Consider the following 14,538-nt stretch of genomic DNA (forward strand, 5'->3'; position numbering starts at 1 on the left):
ACTGCCAGCAGAGGGCACATTAGTTAGAGTATATAGTAAACCAGTGTCGCCAATATAAAGATTAAAATGCCGTATTCACTGTCTTTAGTTAAAATTTTTCTTTGGCTAAATGAGTGTCTGACATTAAAAACATATGCTAATATACTATAAGTGAAATTTCAAGTATGAGTCCAATTTCACATATAGTACATCGTTCTTGTACAAATACCTGACGCAATCTGAATATTATCACCACGTCCCATGTTCTCACATGTTTAACTTGACGATGATTTTTATCACAATCTTTTAACAGTATGTATGGCTGCTATACAGGGTTATAAATATTTTATATCTTTATATTTCATGCATCATTAATACTGTATAGATTTAGAGTTAACTAATTGAACCTGATCGCTTACACAGTTTTTATATTTACAACAGATCTGAAGATGTCGGCAGCCAAAACCGGTAATAAAGTGTAAATAAGTCTGTGTGGTCAAGACGGACTTGTGAAAATAAAAGTGCCAAAAATAAAATGATTGCGGACTCATTTACAGACTTCATGTCTCCAATTGATATATTAGAGATGTTATAGTTTATTAATACTTCGAAGTTATTATTCCCCCTGGCACTACTTATCATACAATAGAAAACATTCTTACAGAAAAACAGTAGCATCAGATTAGTTAACGAAAATATAGTTGTGTGGGTACTGGGATTAAAATATGATGCACCTTTTGTACCATAATACGCGGAAATAAAGTACGGTCAAACAGTGGCCAAACCTATGTGGTTATAGACTGGAGTTGTTATAAGAATGTAGCAATCTCTTTGTATGAAAGACATGTAAACCCAGATCTTTGCATCACCCAATTTTTACATCCATCAATGTCTTCTATTAATTATTAAGTTAATATTACGCCTAGCTGTAAAGTTCCTTTTCAGTTAACACCCTTCCTTTGTCTAAATATGTAACAACAGTCCAATGATGTTACTCCAGTTAGAGGTAACTCACTTTACCTCTAGTTTCTGTTAGATAATATTATTTAGTGGTCACGTTTACCCACGGAGGTGTAATAAGAAGAGATAGCGCTGCAGAGTTACGCTGTACGTTGCTTTAAGCCGCCGCTGCCACTTTTGATGCCCCAAAACATTAGCAGACTACTGTTTACAGTTGCTTCTTATTCTTAATTTCTACCTTGTTTTAAACGGCAAGTGTTACAATACTTTGGAGAATAACACAGTGTCAGGAACACATTTTCAGATTTTTTCTGATATTAAATGCATTTTCAATCCAGTAACATGGCCTGCTTAATGTAATTTTCTTTTTGCTATACGTTTCGAATAACCAAGAAGAGAAATATGTGATTTTAAAAGACTGCTTTCTTAGTCTATTATTTTACTTAATACGGAGTGACAGAAATTACGTTCGGTCTACGTTTTGTTCGCAAAAATGCTGAGAACATATTTTGCTGTGTTTGGTCGGTTTCCAGTCTTTTCTTCTAACAGCGTTCATCGACAGAACTATTCAATGTGATTTGATTGGAAATATAAAGTCACATAAAGGAATAAAACTACTACAGTGAAAGTAACAGCCCAACCACAATTCCTGTATATAAAAGAAAATATCGCATCAAAGAGTCACTTTACAAATGAAATGTATTTCCTTTACAGTTTACTCTACAATCAGTATGATTAGTACACCTATAAAAGTGCAAGCTGTCATTTTCGATTAAAACACTTCCACCAGGAGTTAATGTTTGAGGCAATCAACATGGCGCACGTCGACTTCAAGTTTGTGACGTCATGATAACTTACCTTATTATACTTCCATACATTTACCATTGTCATAGTCTATAAATCTCCTATGAATAAAATACGCAACTTTGCAATAGATAAAATTATTGCCCAGCTTCAGGTGCCACTCTGTGTTGGGGTTGGCGCAGAGATCTGACTTACAGAAAATTTCAACTTCATAGTTCTAAACGATGGCTCTCTTACCATGATACCTAATGTAAACAGGAGACGATCGACCATGGATCTGACATTGTGCTCTACTGACTTTCACTGTGTTACATGTTGCACAATGAAATGTGAATCTCTCGGGCCACAGCATACCCCTCTGGAGATCTCAATAGATTCACTTACAAATCCAGTTAAAATGATCTATCCAAACAGCAGGGAGAAAATCAAGGACAGGTCGAAGTTCACAGCTACAATTCAACGCAAGTTTGAAACCTTCAACAATTTGCGAAGTGCAAAAGTTGCCTATAAACAACTCGTTCCTGTTATTGAAGAAACTGCATCATCTTTAATTCCAATATAACAGGACATCTCCCTTTCGAAGAGATATAGTGCAGTGAAAACAAAGTGTAGAAAATTGTATTTCACACAGAAAAGAGCATCAAGAGTTCTAAGAGAGTCAAAAAACCATAAAATGGACAGAAAAAACTGCGAGTCCTTAAATAATAATGTATGTATAGTTGAACAATAGAAGAAATAATTAATATTATTGGAAAACAAGAACTCAAATAATAATCACTCACAAAATATACATGGCTTTAAGAATTTATGAATTTAAAAACTGCATCTTACATAACTCAGCAGCCATTTCATTCCGCACAGCAAAGGGATTAGTTATCCTCTTGCAGTACCGTTTACATGCCAAGAACTGATGAAAGGCATTAAACAGAAGGTAAACTCCCCATCCAGAAAGTATGACAGAAAATCTCTTTGGTGCAACACTCCTAAAACTTTTACAGAACTTCCTGGAACCCCACGCAACAGCTGTAGCATCAAGTTCTACAACTGAATAATTCCGATCACATCTTGCGAGCACCCAGCTCACAGGAGCAGTCGTATGACACTTAATTACTCCATTCACTCTACATTTTTGGGAAAGCTCAGTACCAAGACCCATCTTAGAATTACCTGAACGTAGACAAAACTCTGGAAGCAACAGGAGAGAGGCCTCCAGAAGAGCATGCTTTAACCACTCAAATTCAGCCCCTTCTTTAATATCTCATTCCCAAGAAGTTTTCCTCCCAGTCAGTGCACACGATCGTGTGTCTCTTCAAAATTAATTATACTCAGAAATGCTCTAAATTGTTTCTTTGTCTTAGGAATAGGGAAGTTTCTAATTGACTGATTCTTTTCAGGATCAGGTAGAATCTGTGGGAGAGATACAATATGTCCAAGAAATTTCACCTGAAGCCTACCAAATTCTGGCTTTCTTAAAGTAATAGTTACACCATAATCCTGGAAAATTCACAGCGACCTATGTGAAACCTCATCATGCTTCTTACAACTCCCATCTACAATAAGCATATCATTGACAAAGGCAGTCAAACTTTATCTCCAGTCAACTGAAAGAATGTTATTAAAACCTCTGCTAAATCTAACCAAACTGCAATTCAGTCCAAATAGTAACTTCCGAAATTGATAGCGAAGACCCTAACACAGGAATGTCGTTAATTTATGGCATGAAGGGTGCATCTCAGTCTGCCAATAGCTTGTTCATAGGTCATTAAAAGAGTGGATTTTAATACACTAAATTTTTGCAGCAATTTCTCTAATGTAAACTGTCTATATATATTCAGTAATAGTACTTATTTGTCTGCCATTCCACTCCTTAGGCACCAAGACAATGGATTTTATAAGGACTCACACCAGACTGATCACACCTTGATGTAACATATTATCATGCTCTGCCTTAGCGTTATAAATTATTGGGATAGGATGTAGCCTGACAACGAATTTTTTATGTTCCTTCACCTTAAACTGATGAGAAAAATCTGATTGTACCAGAATGTTCAAAAAATAATGCAGAACATCGTTGCAGTAAGCAAAACAAATTCTCTTTCGTTACCTCCTTAACACAGTCATCCTGATTCCCTGTAGTTTGTTCTGCACAAACATTTCTCTGGCAATGTAGTAATAGAATTACGTTAGTCACACTCTTATTCCAAACAGACTTTTTGACTCAAGAGACAATGTTACTCTCATGAGAAATGTAAGATGTTGATTCTAATCCTTCTCAACTAAATGAACAGACATCAAATCTCAACTTCACTTTGGACTCATCACATTTCAATAACATGTTACTGCAACCAAATTCTATCACTGCTTGGTGTTTTGACAAAAAATCTACCCCTAAAACTACATCAATCGCAAACTTCAGCACTATCACAAAATTCTCAGATAATCTCCTACTCTGACGTTTTTCTTGTCACCTTTACACTTTTCCAGCGTTGCCCCCTTCACCTTAGTTCACTGTAAAGGAAGTGTAGGCTATGAACCTACACCTTCACACCTCTGAAATGGCTATTTGTATCAAAATCATAACACAGAATCATTAATATATATCTAAAGCTGTGGACTCAGCAAATAATTTATATTGGCCTGTCTCTCATCAAGAAACAACTCCCTCACAAGTTTGAAATTCAACACATTCAATTGTTCATAGCTAGTCACATTCACAATACCCTACTCAGCTGATGACTATCAGCTGATCGTATCTCCCAAATGCATGGGCCTGAATCCCCATCATTCCCATGAATATGTCCATCATTTCCACTGCTAATCTGAAATTACCAAAATCTCCAGCATTCCAACTGACTCTTCCCCTCCTATAATCACTGTATTATGATCTGGTCTATGATCCTGATGTCTCCATTTGCTGATGCCATACCTATCATGTCACATACCATATCGCCCATGCTCCCAATTTCTGCTCTGTCATGGCCTAGGGTCCAGATAAACAGATTCATTATTGTTCCTGACATGACCATTTTCATCACTAATCATACTCCAACTCCTATAGCAAGCTTTGGAAACCTTCCAAGTCATCTTCCACATTACCAGCAAGAATAATTTGATATATATGTGACGGAGTTCCACAAGACAAAGCCCAATCAATTCTGCAGAAATCGGAGGATGGTATAAAAATTGATTTTTCAATATCATAAGTTCAAAGAATCTTGCTTAGCTGGTATATTCAGAACTGCTGAAAGTTTGCATCATCCTAATGCTGTGTTTGACCCTACCTCTTACTGCCTCACTCCAATATGCAGACAAGAATAAGTACCTAAATATGATTCACCGTTTTTAATCATTGTACAAATATGTACAGCAGGTCAGAGTCCAAATAACCACAGACAAATTCAATTTTGTTGGCAGCAGGCCAAATATGTGAAAGTGAAAAATTAAATTGCTCCCTGCAAAGGAGAGGATAAATGTCATTGCTTGAATTTCTATATATCTGAAACTTTTTTACAGTTAAAAAATGGTTAAATCAAAAATAGACATGGTCTCATCAGATACATTATCTCCATGAAAATCACTATGACTGGGTTGTATCCTCCTCCTCTCTTAATGAGACAAATTATCTGGATCATCATCGTGGCCCATTCTTCCTCATCACTAGATACACGAACTTTGCTATGACATGGACCTTCACCAACATCTTAACCTATCTTCTTTTCAACCTTTGATGATATCTCATTTAATTCTTGTACTAATTACATTCACCTATTAATCTCCATTTTAAACTCTTTAAGCCTTAACATTTATCTTAGTTTCTCTGCTCACCAGTCCTGACAGACTGTACCACTAAGACTCTGCTCAGCATTGACCTCTAGTTGAGCAGCCGAAAATTCAGCTCATCAACCTTTTTTACTGTTTAATCTCATTCTCAGTACTAAGAATTAACTCTTCAAAATTCTTTTCTAAACATTGGACAAGTATTGAATGACTAACATCTCAAATATCCGACAATTCTTATACCACTCACATTCTTCCCTTAAATTATTCAAATTATTTTGCAGTTGCTTAGTTAAATCATAAATAACCAACTGAAACTGACCCTCGCCTTTTTCAGATGTAGCAAGTTTGCCTTCAATATTAGAAATTCTACCATCAGATGGTCCATATAACTCTTCCCTTAATTGTGTACCTAATTCAGTAAGTTTCACTGTAACCTCTGCAGTAATTGACTCACACCTTTGTCCTGAGCCATGGATTTGTTTTCGTAAAGTAGTAGCATTGCCCCTGCACTAGCTTCTATTTTCTCTAATAACGCCTTTCCTAACTATCTATTATTGTTCTGGCTACTAACCTCCATTTTTTCACATTGTATATCATTAATCCCTAGTCTACTATATATCTTTTATTAGCTTCTAGTCATATATGGAGTCCTCTTGCAGCTACTCTGTTTTCCTCCCTCACGGTCAGTAGTAATTCTTAGACAGACAGATCCAAATACAGTTTTGAAACTGTCCTAACGCTTCGCTGTTCAATCAGAACAGGACAATCAATGGAAGCGGAATAAGAATCCGCTGATGCATCACAGCTGTCAGTAAGATGAGGTGGCTGAAACACGTCAAAAATTGTTGATTGCGCACTCATGACAACACAAAAGATACCTTGACTTTCAGTAGTGACATCACTAGCTGAACACACACTGACTGCTGGGCAAAGAAACTGAATCACCATTAAATACATTATCACTTTTTGCGTAGCAGTAATTAGCAAGACCTTTGAATCAAAATGATCCATAACTCGAAATTCTTCTCGACAGGGTGAGTTCTGCTGGTCTCTTTCCTATTAACTCTAGGTTACCCCACTGTACAGGGTGACTCCAAAGTAACTGTACACACTTTGTCACTGTAATTTATGCACTAAAATGAAAGTAAATTGTTAAATAAAGTCTTAAATGAAATTGCCTTATTTCAGAGCTATGCAGCAGAGTAGGGGTTGCAAGCTAAACACAAACACAAAAGTAATTCTCAGAAGGCAACGACACGAGGGGACCCGAAATTCAACACAACTAATTACTGTACATTTACCTCAGAACGTGTTCGAAATGATATCCGTGTAGACGTAGAGAGTGACGTGCTCGACGTCATGCCATTCTGTTTCAGGCTCCGTCCATTTCATTCTGCATAGCTGCACAGCCACTTTCAGTTCGCTGCTGTAGTTGTGCTACATTCTCAATTGAAACACCATACACGAGCTTCTGGAAACGGCCCCAAAGTTAGAAGTCCAGACAGCTAAGATACGGCGATTTGGCGGGCCAAGCAACTGGTCCTGCATGAGCTATCCACTCGTCGGGATAAGAAACACTGAGGCACGCTCTCGCCTCCCATTGAATTTTGCAGGGATTCCATCGTGCATAAACCATAAGATGTTTCGTGTAGCGAGTGGGACATCACGAAGCAGATTACCCAGTTCATGTTTCAAAAGCCCTCGATACACTCTGACAGTCAGGGACTGTGGAATAACATGACGTCCAAGAAACTCATTGTCCACTACACCATATCAAATGTTCACTCCAAAACAATGTTCATATCCTCTTACTGCAGTTACGCGAAGATGCTCATACAGCCACACATACATGTTATGCGTGTTCACGATATCCGCGCGACTAAAGAGGCTCTCAACTGCAAAGTGTGCCCGATGACCGAACAGTGGATCAGCAGCATGGTGCTCGAGTACGCACTGATAGAAATTTTGTGGTCCGGGATAATCTACAGGTGTCAGCTCCTGTAGCTTCTGCAGATGAAATGGGTGGAATTATGGATTCCGAAGCAGGGGCCATACAATTGATTGAGGAACCCCTACAGTAGCACTTACACGGCGGGTACTTGTGGTCATATCATCATCTACCATTTCCAGCACGTTCTCAATACCCACTCCATCCATTTGAGACCGTCTTAACAGTAGCGCATCACGAGTGCCACATTCTTTAGACGTCTTCCACAGCTGTGAAACTCTGACATTTTGGTTCTCTTCTGTTTGGAAACACTTCCATATACCGTCGCCCTGCACCTCGTCCACTGCCTTCTGCTGCGTCGTAAAGGTAGTGGAAATCCGTGTGCTCACCGTTTGACTACGCCATCGTAACGTACACGAGGACTGCAATTTATGAACTACTGGCTGAATGATTGTACGCAGCACATCTAGTGCCGTTACACTACAACAACGTCATAGAGTACAGTGGACCACACCGATATCACACAAACAGAAGCATTTCCTGTTAGTATCAACCGAGCACTGTTGAGGTGTGTATAAAGCAAGTCGATATACAGGTGAACACGACATGCCAGAAGCTTGTATTGGCCCATGATGCAATGCCTACCACAAATGACATTATGCATCATAACTTGCAAGTAAAACAGTTTCAGACAAAACGTTATGTAACAAGTTATTATTATTTTGATGCATACATTAAACCCAGGAAGTGTATACAGTTACCTTTGAATCACCCTATATACTAGTTATTAATATCATCAAAAAGGAAAACAGGCAACCATCTCAAAATCGTATAAGAAGGCACTAAGTTATAAAGAGATTTATAAGTAGAAAATTGTTTAAAAATGAAATGCTGCAAAAACCAGTTTTTAACACCGAGAACATACTGCCACTCCTTGCAAGGTAGATTTTATCAGATCAGCACAGAAACCTTCAACAATGCTCAGCCTAATGGAAACTCATATATTAAGCAACGCGTCCCGTTAACTTCCAGAAAACAAAACCCCTGTTCTTTTACTACTGGCAGGCAATTCGACAGAAATGAATAGTGTGTTTGTTGTTTATAAAGCGCCAAGCGTTTTCGAACGTAGTGCTATTATAGTCATATGCAAAAATAAAATTCTAACGCCCATGCAAAGATCTGATCTGAAACAATACCACAAGAGTCTCCACACACTTTCATACAATTGACTGCAACGGATATTAAAGGACCAATATATCTCAATACACTCGAGAATATGTAAGCGACTTCATGAAGGTAACAGACATGGCTAATTTGTGTTTGCTTCACACTTCTAATGATAGGCGATGATGTGCGACCATTTCCCCAAGTATGTATCATTTATGCACGATGGATGCAAGAGTTAAGCATAAGAATAAAAATTATTGAATAGAAATCCAAAATGTCACTTACGTAAAGAAAACAATTTCCTGTTTGTCCACCACTCGCCTGACCTCAGCTCAACAAAGTAGCTGCGCTGTGTGTGCAACGCATTTAGAAAACACCGATAAACGCTACATATGACTGTTCAACACGTGCTGCTAAAAATGAGTATATTGAACTTCACACAACACAAACGCAAATTACAAGTTTACAGTGCGAATCGTGTACATATCCAACTTTATAAAACAAGCTTACAACCTCAGAAGTATAATATGACTTCAAACCTCAACTCTTTGTCATAAAATGTAGCATGAAACATTTGATAATAAAAAGCAGAATAAGTTAAACCTACAAAGAATTCGCTATCCACCTTCTCAACACTTAACAGTTCACACCTGCTCTAAGCTTACTCCTCCGCAACTGGACTCGATTAAATAAATAAGCATTCTAAGAAAATAAAACCGAAGCTCCACGTAGACAGGATCCGAATGGGACGTAAATTCGTACATGTACAGAAAACAAGTGACTACAATTTCAGAAAAGTTGGATGATTTACTCAAGAGAAAGAGCTTTACTAATTGAGGAAGAGAATAACGCGTTGGTCCATCACATTGACCAATTTCTACACCATTCGGATAATGCTTTCATAGCGCGTCTCCCTTTCTTTCTTTTTCTTCTTTTTCATTCTCCATCGAACAAGACTGATTCATTGTAGAAACAGCATGTTACTTTAGTTGTGACTTCGGAAGTCAACACGTATTATTACTACAAACACTTTTCACTCCAGTCCGCTAGGTTGATATCCTCTACAAACAAGAAGCATGTGGTGAACGCCGCCACCAAGGCCTGTAATTTGCTGTGAGACAACAGCCCACAGTATACAAACGTACAAATGTGTAACGGAGCAGGCCAGTTAGTTATCTCAAGATTATTATTAAAGTAACTACTATGAATCCTGGATAAGCAAAACAGATGGCGAGAAAATGAAAGAGCCGACAAAAGGCACTTTTCAAGTACATGGCAGTAAGAATTGTTCAGAAAACTATAATAGATTACAGTCAAAATTTAAACCAATCTTTTGGAAAACAATAAACAGTACGCACGATTTAAATAATAACAGGTCAAAAATTAAACTTAACACAGTGTGGAAAGGTAAGGAACAGGGGCATTTACTACGATTAAAATGAATCACAGATATTTGTGACTTAGTAGCATATTACTCTACAGTCATCATGGTTATCTGTCACTGCATTATACCACAAAAACCTCAACCATCAGTTACTGCAATTTCTTTATTAGCAAAATAAAAAACAATTTTTGAAGACGTTTCTGATTCAACAATTATTCCTTAATTTCACGTTCTGAGGCCTCCTAATAAACATATTACCCGCTCACGTTTTTTTGAGTTTCTCTCTGCTATTTTGTCTGTCGGAACCGACGTATCCTTACACGCTTACACGAACGCTGCAGCATAACCTAGAGAAAAGGAATTGCCTGGAGTCGTCACTGCTTGGTTCCCAGCCTTCCTCTAACGAGATTCTTTGCTGTCTTCAACACAGAAACAACGACTTTCAGACTGTCTGCATTCTCTAGCTGCGAAAGTAAACAATAAAAGGCGAAGAAATTCCCGAAAAAGGTTTCCTTCGGTCTTGGCCGTATGGAAGCAGAACATAAGCTCAGTGGATTTTACGCTTGATATTCTCAGAAAAGAGAAAAGAGTATCTTTTTACATAATTTTAACCTTAAAGAAAACTACATTAACGAATAGTCTCCTTTAAATGAACTTCCAAGGTTTCTAACGAGCGTGAAAGCTTTTAGCGAACATTTAGCACAACGGTTGTCTGCAGAGCCTCTGAAGTTCCAATTATGACGAACTTAAAGGAGTCGTGTGCCTCAAAGATCGTGGTTCTTCGTGTTCGTCCTATTATCAGAGGGAAGAGAAACAGAATATCCTTTTCCGTGCACGAAAGAAATCTTAAAATCATCCCTCTCATGAGTGAGAGCATTATCATCGCGAACGGTTCTCTTGAAGTTGTGACTAACCAGCGGGTCGGCAGGTATTCAGTCAATTTACTATTAACAGTGCGGTAAGAATTCTTGCATTTAAAACCGCTACCAGGCGAAAACTTCAATACACAAATAGGAACGTTTGTCAGAGATTATTTCGAATAATTACACAGTACTCAGCACACATTCTTAAGCACAAATCACCAGAAGTTCTGGTGTTTATTACCAAATGAACTTCGCGTAGCTTACTGCACTGAACATTTAATTTCATGATGTGACACATAAACCAGATGTTTATTGTTATTGTTAAAATGATCATCAACTAGTGATCCGATGGTTTCTGCGATTAGACATGTTGATTATTCAGTCTTTCTCGTTGTTTCAGTTCTATTGTGAGCATATTAAAGGAAGGGAGGGAGATAAGGATTTAACATTCCGGCGACGAGGTCATTATAGACGGGGCACAAGATTCACATACTGAGGATAGGGGATGGAATCGCACATGGGAGAATTTGTTAGTTGGCCACCCATTAGCAGCTTTTCTAACAGTTACATATTGTTGGTCAGTTTGTTTGGAAGTCGGCTGACAGGTACTTGGTCTGACATGAAATTTGAGCTCAACTTACTTTCCCTACAATGTGAACACTGATAATTACATAGCAAATTGTCTGATTTTTCAATGCACGCAATTAAGAAGTATGTTTACCATTACATATGTGTGTAATCGCTGTTAATCCAGTACATTTAACGTCTCACTGTTGATAAAGCGTTTTTCGTGAAAGTTGTCTAGGTATTTGTTGTAATCCTGACTTTAGAGCGAACACCATTTACTGAACACAGATACTGGTAAATTTTCTATAACAACAGAATAAAATCGTCTATTTGTCTACCAAACCAAACCGTAATAGCTCTTGATATGAATAACAGAAGTGACAGTTCCAGGTTGAAATTGACATAAGTTCAAGCACTACTAAGTCGTTATGTACCAGTATGTAATTCAAATTACTAAGCACAGTGTCACTTATGGCATGCGGTGATGGGAACCACATGGTCATCGGCCGAAGCACAATCCTGTACGAGGATAAGTCGCTTGCCCGTTACGAAACTCCACGTGACCAGCTTGCTGAATCGACGACATTGCCGCCACAGACGCCCTCGTCGGGCGTGTGCGACGTTGTACATATCGATACGCCCGTATCTCATATTTGCACGTACGGCAGGATTACTAAATCACCCATAAATAAAAAGTGTAGTAGTAGTATATACTAGGAGAGCATGCTTTAATTTTTGTATGTATTACGCATATTTCGTATATTCATTTCACCACTCCATTATTTTTGTAAAACTTCAAACAGTCTTTGTTCTTTATTACATTCATGCTACAACAAAATACAAAGAAATACAAGAATTAAGATAAACAAATATCCATCCTTTTTGTAGATTATATAATAGCCTTCGCAAAATAAATAGAATCTTGTTATGGGAGTTATTGAGAAGAAGAGACATGCCAGTAAATCATACGCAGGTAGTTCAGAAGATGTATAGTAATACAAGAATCCAAATAGTTGGGCCGGCCGGGGTGGCCGAGCGGTTGTAGGCGCTACAGTTTGGATCCGCGCAACCGCTACGGTCGCAGGTTCGAATCCTGCATCAGGCATGGATGTTTGTGATGTCCTTAGGTTAGTTAGGTTTAAGTAGTTCTAAGTTCTAGGGGACTGATGACCACAGCAGTTAAGTCCCATAGTGCTCAGAGCCATTTGAACCATTTGAACCAAATAATTGGGGATTATGACCAACAGAGGCTATTGAGTTAGGAGCTCTGCAACGTTACAGCCTTTCGCCACTGCTTTTTAATGTTTGTATTGAGGAAACTGAATGGCAATGTAAGATGAAACTACGGAATTATTCAAACCATTTTAATCAACCACGTTACTATTCGCGGATGACCAAGTTTTAATCTCGAACAATGAAGATTCTCGAACAGTGAAGATGGACTACAGAGAGCAGCCTATGAGATAAAGGAAATATGTCAGATATATACCAGTCAATATTAATTCCGGTAACCAAACCTATGGCTTTCTGTTTGAAAAATCCAGTAAGGACAAAAAAAGTAATAGAAAACAAGATAAGAGAGCAACTAGACAGACTTTAATTTTAGAGGACATGGTAACGTACAAAAGTGGCCAAGCTCAAAGTGACAAAACTCAGTTACCTAAACGGTGCCAGTAAAAGATTTCTCCAAAATAAATTAAGAAGAGTAACTTTTCTACAATTTTATGAAGTTATCTCGATACGAACATTGCAGTATGGGAGTGAATCTTGGATAGAGCTAAGAAAGGTAAAATTTCATTACGGGTCAGTGAAATGAAATTGCTCCGGAACATAACAAGGGAAACAATCGATTGCAAAAGAAATATAGATATTATAAAGTAACTGAAAATATTTGATATACCTGAAAAGGTTGAAGGAAATAGGCACAAAGGGATATCCCACCTGGTGTGAAAAGAGGAGTTGCATTATCCACATATACGTGGCGCCTATTATATGAGTTTTCAGGCGTATTTTCTCTGTTGTTTCGGTAGATATCGGTAATTCCTTTTTCGCAATGAGTAGCTGGAGTTAGCCCGAACAAACACTGTTCATCATGCGACATCCAGTTATTGTTTTTGTTATTTCAAGTAAAATAAAAAGTAATGCTAAATCTCGTGATATCGTTTTACTCCTTACGCTTTTGTCTTTAAGAAATCATTTTTTTGCCCACTCCGGCTTCCCCTGTAACCGCTGCACGGGGCTGGACAACTTCTTGCAGCCGAAACATCGGTCATCGGCAAGAATTCCCGAAGCCCTACTATAGTACTACTAAAAAAAGTAATTTTGTATGATTTAATTTCAACATACTTTCTATCTTTATACAAAGGACAATCTAAAAATATTAAGTTATAATAAAATATTGACGTGTTGAAACTAATGTCATTTTCTTCGCCCACAAAATTCAGACAGCAGCGTGCTCCGACAATGGATTTTTGATGTTATCGCAAAACGCTGATAGATAATTCAATTTAGAATGCCAACATAAAATTCTGATTAAAGACGTATGTGCTGTTCTGAAGTTACATTTACCGTCAATATGAGAAAAAAAAACAGTTTCGAGAAAAACGCATTTAAAGTTTTGGGCTACTTTTTCGTAGTTAAATTAAACATGGCTCTAATAAGCGATTCCTGGACCATACAGCAATCCTTTCAGATCCAAAAGGAGGTCCTCCTCCGCGTTTTTCGTGGCCATGATGGTCCTGTAGCCCTCTTTGGCAGCTTGTGAGACCCGCTGCTCTGCCCGTTCCATACATTTTCGTCCGCTTTTGTGCAGAAGTTGTAATAGGCTGGTCCGATCTCAGGTTCGAGCACGTTCATTATTTCCATAATTCCTGTTACGCTGTCGTTGAAATTACATATTAACCATTTTTCCCGCAGTGAATGGTTTTCGGGGACACTTTTTACAAATCGCTTTGTAACTCGATGCCGGAGTTTATGGCGATCTTGGGATGAACAATACAATAAAGCAGAAATCCCAGAGAACATTTTAAGCAAAAAAAGCCAATTTTTTTGGAATTTTCAAAGCAGTCTATCCCCATAAAGCTCAA

The 14,538-nt window shown here is 38.0% G+C and overlaps 1 protein-coding gene across 1 annotated transcript in view; it reads left to right on the forward strand.

Moving 5' to 3' along the window:
* Window positions 1-14,538, forward strand: part of LOC126445065 (uncharacterized) — a 406,008-nt gene that overhangs the window by 74,663 nt on the left and 316,807 nt on the right. The window lies entirely within an intron of this gene.

This window comes from Schistocerca serialis, chromosome 1, assembly GCF_023864345.2.
Source record: "Schistocerca serialis cubense isolate TAMUIC-IGC-003099 chromosome 1, iqSchSeri2.2, whole genome shotgun sequence".
In the NCBI taxonomy this organism is placed as follows: Eukaryota; Metazoa; Arthropoda; class Insecta; order Orthoptera; family Acrididae; genus Schistocerca; species Schistocerca serialis.